This window comes from Mauremys reevesii, linkage group 1 (assembly GCF_016161935.1).
Source record: "Mauremys reevesii isolate NIE-2019 linkage group 1, ASM1616193v1, whole genome shotgun sequence".
NCBI lineage: Eukaryota > Metazoa > Chordata > Testudines > Geoemydidae > Mauremys > Mauremys reevesii.
This window is the reverse complement of record NC_052623.1, coordinates 263,817,243-263,831,004: the sequence shown is the minus strand read 5'-3', so window position 1 is coordinate 263,831,004 and position 13,762 is coordinate 263,817,243. Positions and strand designations below refer to the sequence as shown.

The 13,762-nt window shown below is 42.2% G+C and overlaps 1 protein-coding gene across 3 annotated transcripts in view; it reads right to left on the bottom strand.

Annotated features, from left to right (window-relative positions):
* The window catches only part of BTBD11 (BTB domain containing 11), a 279,274-nt gene that overhangs the window by 67,105 nt on the left and 198,407 nt on the right, over positions 1-13,762 (bottom strand). The gene's annotated exons all lie outside the window — the stretch shown is intronic.

Sequence of the window (13,762 nt, the reverse complement as noted above, 5' to 3'; positions counted from 1 at the left end):
GCTAGTGCTATTAATCTTTAAACATCAAAATTAGAGAGTGATCAAACTAGCTTAGCAAACTGCAGGCAGGTCTAACCCATGCAGCTGACTTGTACCGTTTCCAGGAAAGGGTGGGCTGCGTTTTTTGCCCATGAAATGCAAATCATAGCTCATGAACTTCTTATCTTTATGGCTCTGTAAGTGGTTGCTTTGAGGGCCACACATTTGCCTGGGAATCCACATGCTTCAAACTGGGTCTCAGGAAAAGCAAGCAGAACCCCACTCACAGGAACACACCCCTTCTGGCTGATACATGCATGTCAGTCAGAGCTTCCTTCCCACCCTGCCACCAGTGGAGGGAGGGAGAGGGAGAACTCTTCCACCCAACCCACTAGGCAAAGGAAGAGGAGAGAAGGTAGTTGATGTGTGAGGAAGTTTCCAAATGCCGCATTGTCTCAGACTGATGCAATGTCAGAATCTCACCAGATTATTATTTTGTAGCTCAATGATGACATGGCTTGTACATTGTTGAAAGTTGAGTACCACTGACCCTACCGTATTTTTGAGGTATCTGAGGGTTGCTTCACAGATCATATTTTTAAAAGTCTACTACTGTTCAAATTAAAACTATTATAAATACAGGGCATGAAAATTGGGGGAAATTACCTGCTACTGTGTCATTTGTCCCCCCACCCCACGCAGATTTTTCATAGGTCTATATGCTCCTATAGTGAGGCTGAGTGGCCGCCCTCTGAACTGGAGCGTGAGGGACCACTATGTTCCCCTGGCGGAGCCAAACTCACCCTGCCCCGCCCCCCTCACCGGAAGTATCAGGGTGGGACAGGATGTAGAAAAGGAGACAGAGCCCTGGAACTCAGTTGCTGCTGAGCCACAGGAGAGACACAAAGTCTCTTCTGGGGAGCAGATGCTAGGGTTGCCAACTGTATAATCGCACAAACCTAAACACCCTTGCCTGCCCTGCCCCTTCCCTCTATCACTCGCTCTCCCCCACCCTCACTCACTTTCACCGGGCTGGGGCAGGTGTGTGGGAGGGGATGCGGGGTGCAGGCTCTGGAAAGGAGTTTGGGTGTGGGAGGGGGCTCCGGGCTGAGGCAGGTGGTTAGGGTACGGGCACTGCCCCCGCAGCTCCCATTGGCCATGGATCCGTTCCCAGCCAATAGGACCTGCGGAGTTGGTGCTCGAGGCGGGGGCCGCACGGGGAGATCCCCTGGCCGTGCCTCCACCGAGGAGCCACTGCTGGACATGCTGGCTGCTTCTGGGAGCAGCGCAGAGCCAAGGCGAGTAGGGAGCCTGCCTTAGCCCTGCGCCGCTGGACTTTTAGCGGCCTAAAATCTCCCAGATTGCTTTCAATAGTCTCTGGGAGATCGAGCCTGAACCCAGGAGACTCCCGGCCAAACTGGGTGGGTTGGCAACCTAGCAGATGCCTCTGCAAGAGCCCAGCCCAGCCCCAGAGTGGACCAATGCCTTGTTGTCGGGGAGGAAGATGAGGACCCTGAAGAATTGCTGGAGCTATCCGTGGCCAAGTACCCCAAGGAGACAGGGGATCTTTGGACCACGGACCCTACACCCAGACTGTGGTAGGAATTAGCCCAGGGGGAAGGTCCTGCTGTCAGAGTGTGAGTTAGCATGTTGCGGCTGGAATCCCCGCTGACCCAGTGACAGATCATCCTGCCACTGTTAGGGCCCTGGGCTGGGACGCTGTAGAGTTGAGTGGGCCTGCGTCCCCCTGATGCCCAACCTCTGGGATGGCAGCCTCCCCACCATAGGCCAGCAGGTGCTCATCCCTCTCCCCCTAGGCTGCTCTGGTGCTCACCCCTGCAAGAGTCCTAACTGTTTGCCATCTCGCCATGCTTTAGGGCCCAGGCTTATAGACTGCTATAGCTCTGCCTTGAATACAGGCCAGAGCCCTAACTGTGACTCTGCCCCACCCAGAGGGAGCCAAAGCCCCTCTATAGACTGTTTATAGCTGTCTGCCCCAGCCAGGTGACTATGGGCTAAAGACTGGTGTGCTTCACCCTGCCCGGGGGGCTGGAGCTCTCTACTATGAGACTGTTACTTGCAGTCTGCCTGTAGTGAGGCAGAGTGGCCTCCCTCCCGCACTTGAGAGCAAGGGACCACTACAGCTCTTCCACGTCCCCACAGACTTTGCAGCATATAATATAATCACATATCATATTCTATATAGGTGACACACTTTTGCCCACAGCCCCCAACCCCCTGTCTTTTTTCTAAAGTGAAACCCTTAAGAACATAAGAACGGCCGTACCGGGTCAGACCAAAGGTCCATCTAGCCCAGTATCCTGTCTACCGACAGTGGCCAATGCCAGGTGCCCCAGAGGGAGTGAACCTAACAGGCAATGATCAAGTGATCTCTCTCCTGCCATCCATCTCCATCCTCTGACGAACAGAGGCTAGGGACACCATTCTTACCCATCCTAGCTAATAGCCATTTATGGACTTAGCCACCATGAATTTATCCAGTCCCCTTTTAAACATTGTTATAGTCCTAGCCTTCACAACCTCCTCAGGTAAGGAGTTCCACAAGTTGACTGCGCTGCGTGAAGAAGAACTTCCTTTTATTTGTTTTAAACCTGCTGCCTATTAATTTCATTTGGTGACCCCTAGTTCTTGTATTATGGGAATAAGTAAATAACTTTTCCTTATCCACTTTCTCAACATCACTCATGATTTTATATACCTCTATCATATCCCCCCTTAGTCTTCTTTTTTCCAAGCTGAAGAGTCCTAGCCTCTTTAATCTTTCCTCGTATGGGACCCTCTCTAAACCCCTAATCATTTTAGTTGCCCTTTTCTGAACCTTTTCTAGTGCTAGAAAATCTAGTTGATGACCAGCTTTCCAGAATAGGCAGGGAAGAATGACTACTCCTTGTTCCTCAAACCTTTGGGCTTAAGGAATTCTCTCCAGGAGAAGAGGACCTGGTAATGTTAAATAGTTGAGAACAACAGACAGATGGTAGGGGATTCCATCACTAACCAAACAGCAGAATGTGCAAAGATCAAGAGACTTTAACAGTCTGTGGCCTACTAGTTATAAGGGACTTTATCTACCTGCAATGTAAAATTGGGTTATTGGGGAGGAATTTATAGTTATGAGGCATACTGGAATCAATGGCAGAGAACTGCAAGAAAGATGTCCCTGAGGCTACATATCAAAGACTATTTAGAAAACTCATGTTGAGTGCCACAAAAGCTGCCTTTTCTGAAACACTACTAGCCTCTCATGCAATAACAGCAAGGCAAGGGGAGATTGGAACACTCCATGTGTGCTGGAGAAGATGGGACACGAGCAGGACTGAAGCTAATCAAGCACTTGGGAACTACTGAAGGAAATGGGAACCTAGAGTGAAGGGATGGTCATCACCTTCTCAGTGGGAACTAGACTGCTGCCTTTGAAAATGAGAATGTTTTGGGCAGATTGTTTAAACAGAGCTGGAAGTTGCTGAGGTCTTCTCCGATCAGTAGTGCCAATCATGCTAATAGTAACAACCAGGTAAATTTGAACACCCAGCTGAAAGTAGAAAACTCACTGTAAGCTACTGGCAGTAATCCTGGGGAAACCAAGCAGGTTCAGCACTGTTATGAACAAAAATATTGTGTCAAAGAAAAGGAATAAAGGAGGGCCAGTTTATCAGAAAGCAGAGCTACATAAGTCAGTGGACAGTATCAGAAGCTTGTAAATTGCAATGGGTGCGTAATAACGCTCAGCATGGGTTGCAAACGCCAACATAATTACATCCAAAACATTCTGCAAAAATAAAATAATTAATAGGAAACTAAATTTTAGGCTACAACCCAGATGGGAAAAAATAGGCTGGGTCATAGAAGTAGGTATTTGCATTTAGCTAACCTTCCAATACAAATCACAAGACACAGAGGGCAGGGCAGTGCTTTCTAAAATGCATCATAAACTTACTCTAAACTGCAGATGTAACTGACTTCCTTACTGCCCCACTCTGCTGCAACCAGAAAACATGGCAGCCAGCAGAAAACCTAGCCCATTATATTTATAAACAGACAACTCTGTTTACAGGAGTGTTAACCATAATACTATAATATTTTACATTCTTTCTTGTACTTACATTTTGCAAATTTTAATAACAAATAAAATTAAAATGAGCATTGGCTATTTCATATAGTAAAAGCCTACAGACAGCAGCATCAGTATTTTATAGAAGTTGGCAGAAGATTTTGTTTAAAGGGCAGTTCCACTACATACACAGAGGCAACAAATTTACTCATTATTTTTCATGAAGGGCACACATAACATGGCATACAGAAAGAGTCACCAGGATTTGTTTTTTTTAGGAGAAAATCTTATACAGTCCATTGAAATAGGCTAAAAGTACCCTATTGGGGTTTATGCAGCATGTGAAGTTTTCTTTTAAAATTGTTTATGTACTGAGGGACAATGAGGAACACAAAGTTATAGGGAAGCTGTAGTCTACAAGGTAACATGACAATACTTCCTAATCACATCATGAGAAAAATACAATTATGCTCAGGTATTGCGTTATTAAGTGTACCTAACTGGTTTATCTTCACTATGCAAGGGAAGACTATAACCAAGAGAGTTTGACTGCTGCATTATTTTGCCTTTGTATTCAACAGTAGGCCTGTATCACACTAGTCACCTGGTTATTCTTTTGAAGTGTATATTTTAATTAAGTTATTATTATACCAAAAGCATACATATTCTGGGGCCTTAGTGATGAAAAGTAGATTGTGCCTTCAGATCTGCATGCAGAGGGGGCTCTCCAGGTGCAGATGCCTCCTCTCTTGTGTGCATGGAGGAGGGAGGGGGAGGTGCACAGGAGTCTCTGGTTCACTGCCCTCATCCCTTTACAAAGTGTGCAGAGTGCTCAGCCTTGCATTGGGTGAGGGTGGGACTAATGGGGACAAACATCATCCCCCTCTAGCTTAGCTAAGATTGCCTAATACAGCCTGGGTTGTTCTACAGATGTCTGGCAACCCATCTCCCCAACAGAACAACTGGGGAGAAACTTTGTGGGAGGTGGTGATCCGGTGCCCTCCCCACACTGATTTACACCCTGTGCTATCTCAGTGAAATGAAGTGAGTTGGCCAAGTCAGGTCCTACTACAGGTCACCATTTTATATGTTCATGAGGGCTCTGCAAACCTTCCAGAGCCAACATTCATCCTTGCATTGGGGCCAGTACCAGGCCAATCTTGGACGTTCCTTTCCACACATGTAACTCCGCTTGTCCTCCTGAAGAGGCCTGATGCTAGACCTGGGCAAAAAAAAAATGTTCACCAAAAAATGTGCAGATTCAGGTTGACAGAAACATTTCATGAATTCATGTCAAATTCGCCGTATTGTTACAGAAAGAAAAACCCCAAAGACTAAACAAGGCATTTTGTTTTGGGTTGAACACAACAAGATTTTGTTCAAACCAAAACGGATGTTATTTTCTCTGTTTGCAGAAAATTTTTCAAAATTTTTGTTTTGTATTGCTGCCAAATGATTTTTTTTTAATTCCATTTTTTCAGTTGGGCCACCAAACCAAAACACTGGTTATTTACACAGCTCTACTCAGTGCGCTCCATTTCATATATATATCCTCTGGGAGAGCTCAGTGACCTGCTAACTCTCTCCTTTCTGGACACCTGCAGGGACTAGTTAGTTGGCAATTCCCTCCTCCTCATGTGGCAACTGTCTGGCCTGCTCTCCTATTCTGTGTCACACCGCTCCCCAAATCTCCCTCAGATTTGGCAACACTGCACCACCACCACCCCTGTTTCTCTCCCCGACACACTTTCTTCAGAGCAGAGACAGAGCAGGGACACTACTCCTCTGCAGTGCTCCCACATATCAAGTCTCTTTCTTATTTCTGGGGGCTGAGACATTCCAGAATGGTAATATGGAATGGCTAGAATTATAAAACAGTAAATCCCTAAAATAAATGTTAAAATGGGTCCTGGATATTACACAGGATCTCTTAATTATTCATAATAATGTTACTTTAGCTATACAAGGTGTTGTAGCAAATCCCTTTTCCTTGCAATATGCAATTTGCCTTGAAGATGCTCCTAATTAACTAACAGGCTATCAAGATGCACAGCGTTCTTGCCTCGTTGTTTCCTGGCATACTCAGAGATTTAAAACTCCCTTCTTACTTATATGTCGTCTCAAGCTTTCTTCTTTGTTTACTTTTAGCTGTGGCAGTATAAATGACATAAAAACAGGCGAAATGGATAGCTAGAGGAGAATGAAAAATGCGCATTCTAAAGTCTAATATGATACTTCATTATTTTTATGTGGGTCTAAAACTCAGTTTTTAAAGAAAAATTGAAGATACAAGTATCTTTCAGTCTTTGTATTTACAGGATTGTATTTAAAAGCTACTGTCCTTCAAATACCCAGCTACAGCATTACTGCATATATGTACTGATTATTATTAGACAAATTATTAGAGAAAGGGTAGAACTAGAGGTTTAAGTACAAGGCTGGGAATGAGAAATTCACAAATTCTAATCTCAGCTCAGATATGACTCCCATTGTGACCTTGGGCTAATTACATACCTGCCTTACTTTCGCAAGCTGTAAAATGGGGACAGTAATATGTATTTACTTACTTTCCAGGGCTATCATGAGGTTTAATTAGATGACGGTCTACATTCAGCAGAGATGTGATGGGTTTTTGCAAAGGGGAACACTCATGGCGTATGCTATTGCTCAATGGGAGTACGGATGGCAGAATCTAAGTACAGGTCTGTCACATCTTACGTGCATTTAACATGCGCGATTTCAGCTTTACGCAGTCGGCAAAAACAAAAACAAAAAAGAGAAAAATAACAATTTTAATACTGTACCTGTAGTGCGGGCGATTGCGCCCGCCATTACACACAACGTAATTTTGCCTATACGCGATTTTCGCTTTACGCGCTGATTGTGGAACGTAAGATGCGACAGACCTGTACTGTTATTTAGTTACAACAGCAAAGCAATCAAAATAGTTATCAAGAGAATTGAAAAGAGAAAGATCATCATTAAGAAAGAAATTTTCTACCTATGCCATTAAAAGAAATGTTATTTTTGATTACAGTCTTGTGCCAATAACTCTAAAGTTATGAATGAGAAGCCACTTTCATTTTAAGCCTTGATTCTTAGGGGGATAATGTTTCTCTTTCTTTCTTTTCAAAGGGTCCTTTTAATTGAAATCTTTCACATTTGTTCTCAACTCAAAAGGTTCATTTTAATTTAGAAAATTTGATAATACGCCAGTGGGCCACTGTTAGAGTTACCAGAGCATGGAAAAATGTTCTTCCAATTATTAATACATTTTCAGATGCCTTTTTGTGCTCAAAATGTTTCATATTTATATCTTCAGTTACAATGGTCCTAGTCTTCAGTGAGCACAGTACTTTTGACATGTGGGTCCTGATTCCGGACTGGGATCCAATAGTATGGATCCTTGTACCAATGAAGTTAATGGCACATGGCTCCACACTGGCACATAGGTCCATGCTAGTGGTAGATTCCAGTTATCAGAGCCGTAGTTAAGTTTAAATGTTTGAACATCGCATACTATCTACACACAACCTGGTATTTTTTATTTAAATTAAAGGATAAATCCTCCTCTCACTTATGCAGGCCAGTATAACTGATTTGACTAGAGTTGGAACTGTCTGAGGGGAGAATTTAGCTTACATTTTTAACATATCAAGATTTCAATGCTCCAGTCTACACAGGTGAATGGGGAAAATATCAATATTTGAATGTGCAATCCCTCTTTTACCTTTTTGTTTTAAAAATACTGAAATTTTTTTAAAAGCCTACATTAATGCAATTAATGATTGATATTTTAAAAGCAAAGATCCAGAGTAATGGTTCTTATAGGAACTCTAACTCTGATACACTGCACAGATATTTTGGCATAACAATTGACACTATACAGTGATATGAATACACTGAAAGAAACCAGAGTTATAATTGCTTTGGGGAGTACAACTTTGAATGTTCTGCATTATGTGTTATGTCTGTTAATGTTGCATTAACAGAGTTTTCTGCATTTTAAAAAAATAGAGCAATCACAAGGACAGCTTAAGTCTAGCTTGATAAATTAGAGTTAGCGTACAGCACAAGCTCAGCAAGGATATACTAACTGACAGCTGAGCTACAAATACTGCCTAAGATATTTTCCATAACATGTGCAATCTAGCATATTGCTGGCAGCTGCCAATATCATTATTTTTGAAGAGATTAAAAAATTGGAAAGCTTGGTGTTTAGGATGGAAGGATAAAAAGAGATATAAAAGCTGAATTTAGGACTTTCTTTTTCCAGTCCCTGGGTGAAATCACTGAAGTCAACTGGGGCTTTACCACTGACTTCAACAAGGTCAGGATTTCACCATCAGCTAAACTATGAGGTAATTTAGTTGTTATTCATCTACATGTCTGATCATTTGCAATTGCTCCACTATTCTTGGCCTTTTCCCAGGCTTGGTCTACCAAAAGATTTTGGACTGGTATCAGAACTTCAGTAAGGTGCATGACTTTTTTACCAAAATAGCTATATCTGTACAACCTCTACTGTGGATGCAATTAAACCAGTATAAAGGTGTCTAATACCTGTTCATTTCATTCCTACTCCACACTAGCCAAGGGGTTGTATTGCTTTAACTATACTGGTATAGCTTAAAGCCATACAACTTGTGTGTGTAGACAAAGCTTGGGATATTATTCAGATTGAGAATGGTTTGGGGAGCATTCATCAAAATTAATGCACCACACACTACAATTCCAGCATGCATGGAAGGAAGGTGGAAATGCAATAAACGAAAGTGACCCATAGGGCTTCGTAAGGGATTTCTCAATGTTTAAGGATTTAAAAAAAAATCTGTATTGAAAAGAGGACAGGAACCAAACAAGGACCTAGCAAGTCAATTAAGGCTGGCAAGGAAGAGACAAAGGCAACCAAGCAGTACAATGAGTTAATGCTTGCCCACGGAAGAAGGAGAGAAGAAATACTAGAGAGGAAGCACTGTAAGTTGGTGAATAAAATTAATGACTGGTTCTAAAATGGCTGAGCTTCTGATCTGCCTTTTTCAATGAGTTGTTAATGAGGAAACAAATTCTATAGAGAGAGTTAGGGAGTAATGAGGACCTTGTCAATACAGCTGTGGATAAAAAGTGGGTAAGGGACTACTTGGGAAAAAGAAACATCGCACAATCTGCAAACACAGATACTGTGCCCCTCAGGTTCTTAAAGAACTACTAGCAATAATTTAGGAAGCATTAGAGACTTGAATAGGGATCTCAGAAGCAAAACACAAACGAACAGATCTTTTTATTTAAAAAAAAAAAGAGAGAGAGAAAGAAAGATTTTTTCCCCCAATAATTATGTTCTGAGCCATCTTTCGCTCATCTATATTTAATCCCTGGTAAAATAATGGAACAAATTGACCAAAATAATCAGCAAGCATCTACAGGAGGAACAATAAAACACCAGGTTTAATAGAGGACAACTCATACCAAGACAAATGTGATTAAAATTACAAAGGGACTGATTCTACCATCCTTACTCCACAAGTATTGTCTGTGCTTTCAATGGGACTACTTGTAAAGTACTACTCAGTTCACCCTTGTGCAGAGGGTCAGCAAACGAGGTTTGATTCTCCACTCCATCCAAGCTCTGATTGGACAGAGTGGAGTGCGAGCCGCAGGCAGATGGCTGTGGCTCCCTGATTCAGAGACATCCAGTATCAGCACAAGTTGGGGCTGCAGAGAAACAGCCCTAATCTATACCAGTGTAGGATTGGGTTTAGTGGAGTGCCATTCCAGCAGGCCTCTTCCCCTCCCCTTCCCATCCCACCCATGTCTCACCATGGAATACCCCAACACACCTCCTTCTCTCCTGTACATCAAGGGTGCAGGAAGAGCAGTGCCACTTCCAATAGATATCTGCCAGCAGCAAGCTCCCCCCATTCACTGACCTTCTCTGGGCTCCTATGCAGCACAAAGTGGCCTTAGTGGGCCAGAGAATCTGGCCCAAGTCCTTTGCACCACTTAAATCCTACTTAAGACCTGGTATAAGGGTGACAGAATCAGAGGTGGCAGGCACAGAGTCATAGTACTGCCCATCCTCTGCCCACTTGCTTGACATGAAACTCCTGCTCTCCCCCACAAGTGCCTGAAGCTATGGCAAGTCCACTCCATCCACGCAGAGGGTGCAAAGGGCCTGACTCCCCAGATGGCTATGTAGGACCAGGCATGATCTACTCCTAAATAAACATAGTTAGAACATGGCAGACATAAAGAGAGAAGTAGTATGGCCATCCATTTGCTTTTTTTTTTATTATATGCAATGTACAGGGTGATTAAATTCATGGCTTGTTGTCATTTGCAGGCCTTGCAAAAGAAACATACTTCTAGGAGGGATCTGAATGTAGAGAGAGCAAGTTAACTGGGAGTGAAATTTACCTATGTGCAGATGGCCAGTACAAGGCCTATGCGCTAGTCAAGTCCCACTTAAGCCCATACTCAAAATAGGATGTGTGTGGTGTATCGGCTCTGTGGGGGCTGTCTGGATGGGGTTCATTTCATTCAAAAAATTTCATCCCTCTGCCTTCAAATTCATCATCGGTGCATCAGGAGAGGATGAGTGTTCTGTGAAGGGTGCACCATGACAGACATAGGCTCAGCATGAAAGAAGGTGTGAAATTGAGAATGGGAAGGCATAAGGGGCACTTAGAGCATAGGCATCAATAGGGAGAGTAGGATGAAATGAGAGCAGAGGTGGAGGGAGGGGGGAGAAGAATTATGTAGAGTGGAGTCTTCCGTGAGAGGATGGATGAAGTTTTTGAATTGTATTCATACCTTTAACATATAATAAAGACAATTCCAATAAAATATAAGATGTTTAAGCAAAAATTGCATAATTGGGCACACCCATCACTTTTTATAGCTTATTTAATTGCATAGGCCACTCAAGACCGAGAAGACAACTCCTATGGTACTACCAACCAACCAGCCAATTGATTGACCCAGTATTTCCAATTCCTTTCAAACATTCAAAAAATCATGAGGTTGGCCTAAAAATCGTAAGACTGAAAAATAACAAATGTGGAGGTCTATTTATTAGTCTTCTGATTTTCGAGCCCTTAGGATACACTCAGATCACATTTTCCAGCTTTTCTCTTCAAAATGAATGCTAGAGACTTGCTTTTTTATTTACACTAATAAACACTGAGATTCTCATATAATCCCGTGACTCCAAAAGCTGAGGCTTTATGGAAAAAAAAACACCAAACCTCAGGAGACTCCTAATAAAACTGTGAGAGGTGGCAACACTCTTCCCCCTTCTAGTTAATATAGTCTATTAAGATAAATACACTGCACTCATCTAGTTGAGCACAGAGAAATACTGCATAAATACAATGGGCCAGATTTATTCAAAGGTAAAATCTGGTCCTACATATCTAGATTGTAAACTCTTTGGGAAAGGCACCATCTTTTTGGTATGTGTTTGTGAAGCACTTAGCACAATGGGGCTGGTGTCCCAGATGTTACCGCAATACAAATAACAATCAAGACTACAACCCAGATTCTCTGCTACATGCAGCTTCTGCAGCAGAGGGAGCAGGAAGAGCCATGAGGGAGCAGAGCTGCAGCTCCCTGAGTCCCTAGATCAGGGGTCGGAAACCTTTCAGAAGTGCTGTGCCAAGTCTTCATTTATTCACTCTAATTTAAGGTTTCACATGCCAGTCATACAGTTTAACGTTTTTAAAAGGTCTCTTTCTAGAAGTCTATAATATATAACTAAACTATTGTTATATATAAAGGAAATAAGGTTTTTAAAATCTTTAAGAAGCTTCATTTAAAATTAAATTAAAATGCAGAGCCCCCCGGACCAGTGGCCAGGACCCGGGCAATGTGAGTGCCACTGAAAATCAGCTCGCGTGCTGCCTTCGGCACGTGTGCCATAGGTTGCCTACCCCTGCCCTAGATTGTTCAATGCCAATACCTGTGTATTTTAGAGAAGCCTAGGAGCTTCTCTAAACTGAGCAGCCAGTAATAGCTTCCAAGAGGCCACCCATAAGATGAGCATGGCTAGAGCACAATGCACTCTGGCCACATCTTCTTCCTATTCCTCTCTGCACTCAGCATGACCCTTATATGTTGGGATGGGAAGAGAGTGGCATTGGCTTTGTGACACCTGAGGACTCCACCATGCCAGGGAAATTTTCCTATGTCCAGATCCACTCAGTTTCCGGCTCCTTTGCCCCACCAGAGTGACAACAAAGGGGCCAGAGAAGAGGCAGAAAATCTAGCCCTAAATTTTCTTCTTTTTATTGTTTGCCAACATAAAAGCTATTGAACAGCATTAGAAGAAGAGAGAATCTGGAACCTAGATAAATTAAAGCACAAGAATTAGGACTGTTAAATACAAAAATCTCATGTTTTAACAATCCTATTCCCTCCGAAGTCATAAAAACACATAATGAAAACTGAACATGCTAGAGATAAGTCACCAGCCATAAAGAGTGACTGCACAATAAGGAATACCACTGGTATTCTTCAGTGGCAAATTAAAAGGGAAGCTTTTCAAAGCACTAAATAGACGTCAGCTTAACCAATCTCTTCTGTGGGGCAGCACAAGATGGTTATATACAGCTGACACAGTATGTTATAGAACACACTTCAGTGCAAAATACTTGGGCATATGTTTTACTCTGTCTCACTTCCACTTGTGTTTTCTGGTACTAACTACTAAAGCATGTTTGATTAGGCAATAGAAGGAATCTCTGCTCTTTCCAAAATTAACCACGAACTTCTGGCAACAACACAGAGTACTTACTCTGGCTCTAACCACAGTTGTTAAATAGGCCTTGCAAAGAAAGATAGTTTGACCAGAGTATTAAAAATACAAAATTGCCTTGGGTTTTATGTAATATTTATTTGAACTGCTAAAAATATTATATATATATATATATATATATATATATATATATATATATATATATATATATATATATATATATATGGGAAAAAACATGAAAACAAATGTTAAAAGAGAATTGTTCAAACATTCTGCCCTTTTGCATTTAACACTGAGAAGTCTTTAGAAATCTTACAAAACTGGGGCCTGATCCTGCAGTTCTTATTCACATGGGTACTCCCACTGAAATCAATGGTATTACTCATCTCAGTAAAGTCTGTAGAATCAGGCCCTTTTATAGTGGTAGGGAGATTCTTTAACTCTGTTCACTATAATACCTTTCCATGCAGTATTGCTAACCCCAAGCATTCAAAATGCATGTTAGCCCCGCTCTTCCAACCTCCCAAAAAATCATAAGACTGGCTGAAAAATCCTGAGATTTTAAAAAATAAGTGTGGGGTTCTTTTTATTTCACTTCTGATTTTTTAGCATCTGGGGTCACATCTTCCAGCTCTTCTCTACAACCACGAGTGTTAGAATTTTATTTTTCTTTATCCTGTAAATGAAAGTTGAAATTCTCATGACTTCAGGAGCTGGGGATGTAAGAAAAACACCAAATATCTCAGCACTTATAACAGGTCAAGAGTTGGCAACACTGAAAGTGGTCCCTGTTTAAATTTCTTGCATAGTCAAGAAAAATGGCCTAAGATTCCTCACTCCGCCCCACAGTTTAACCAAGGTACTATGGGTGAAATGCTGGTTCCGCTAAAGTCAGTGGCCTAAGTCCCATTGACTTCAGTAGGCCCAGAATTTCCACCTTATGCTGTTTTCTATAAATGAAT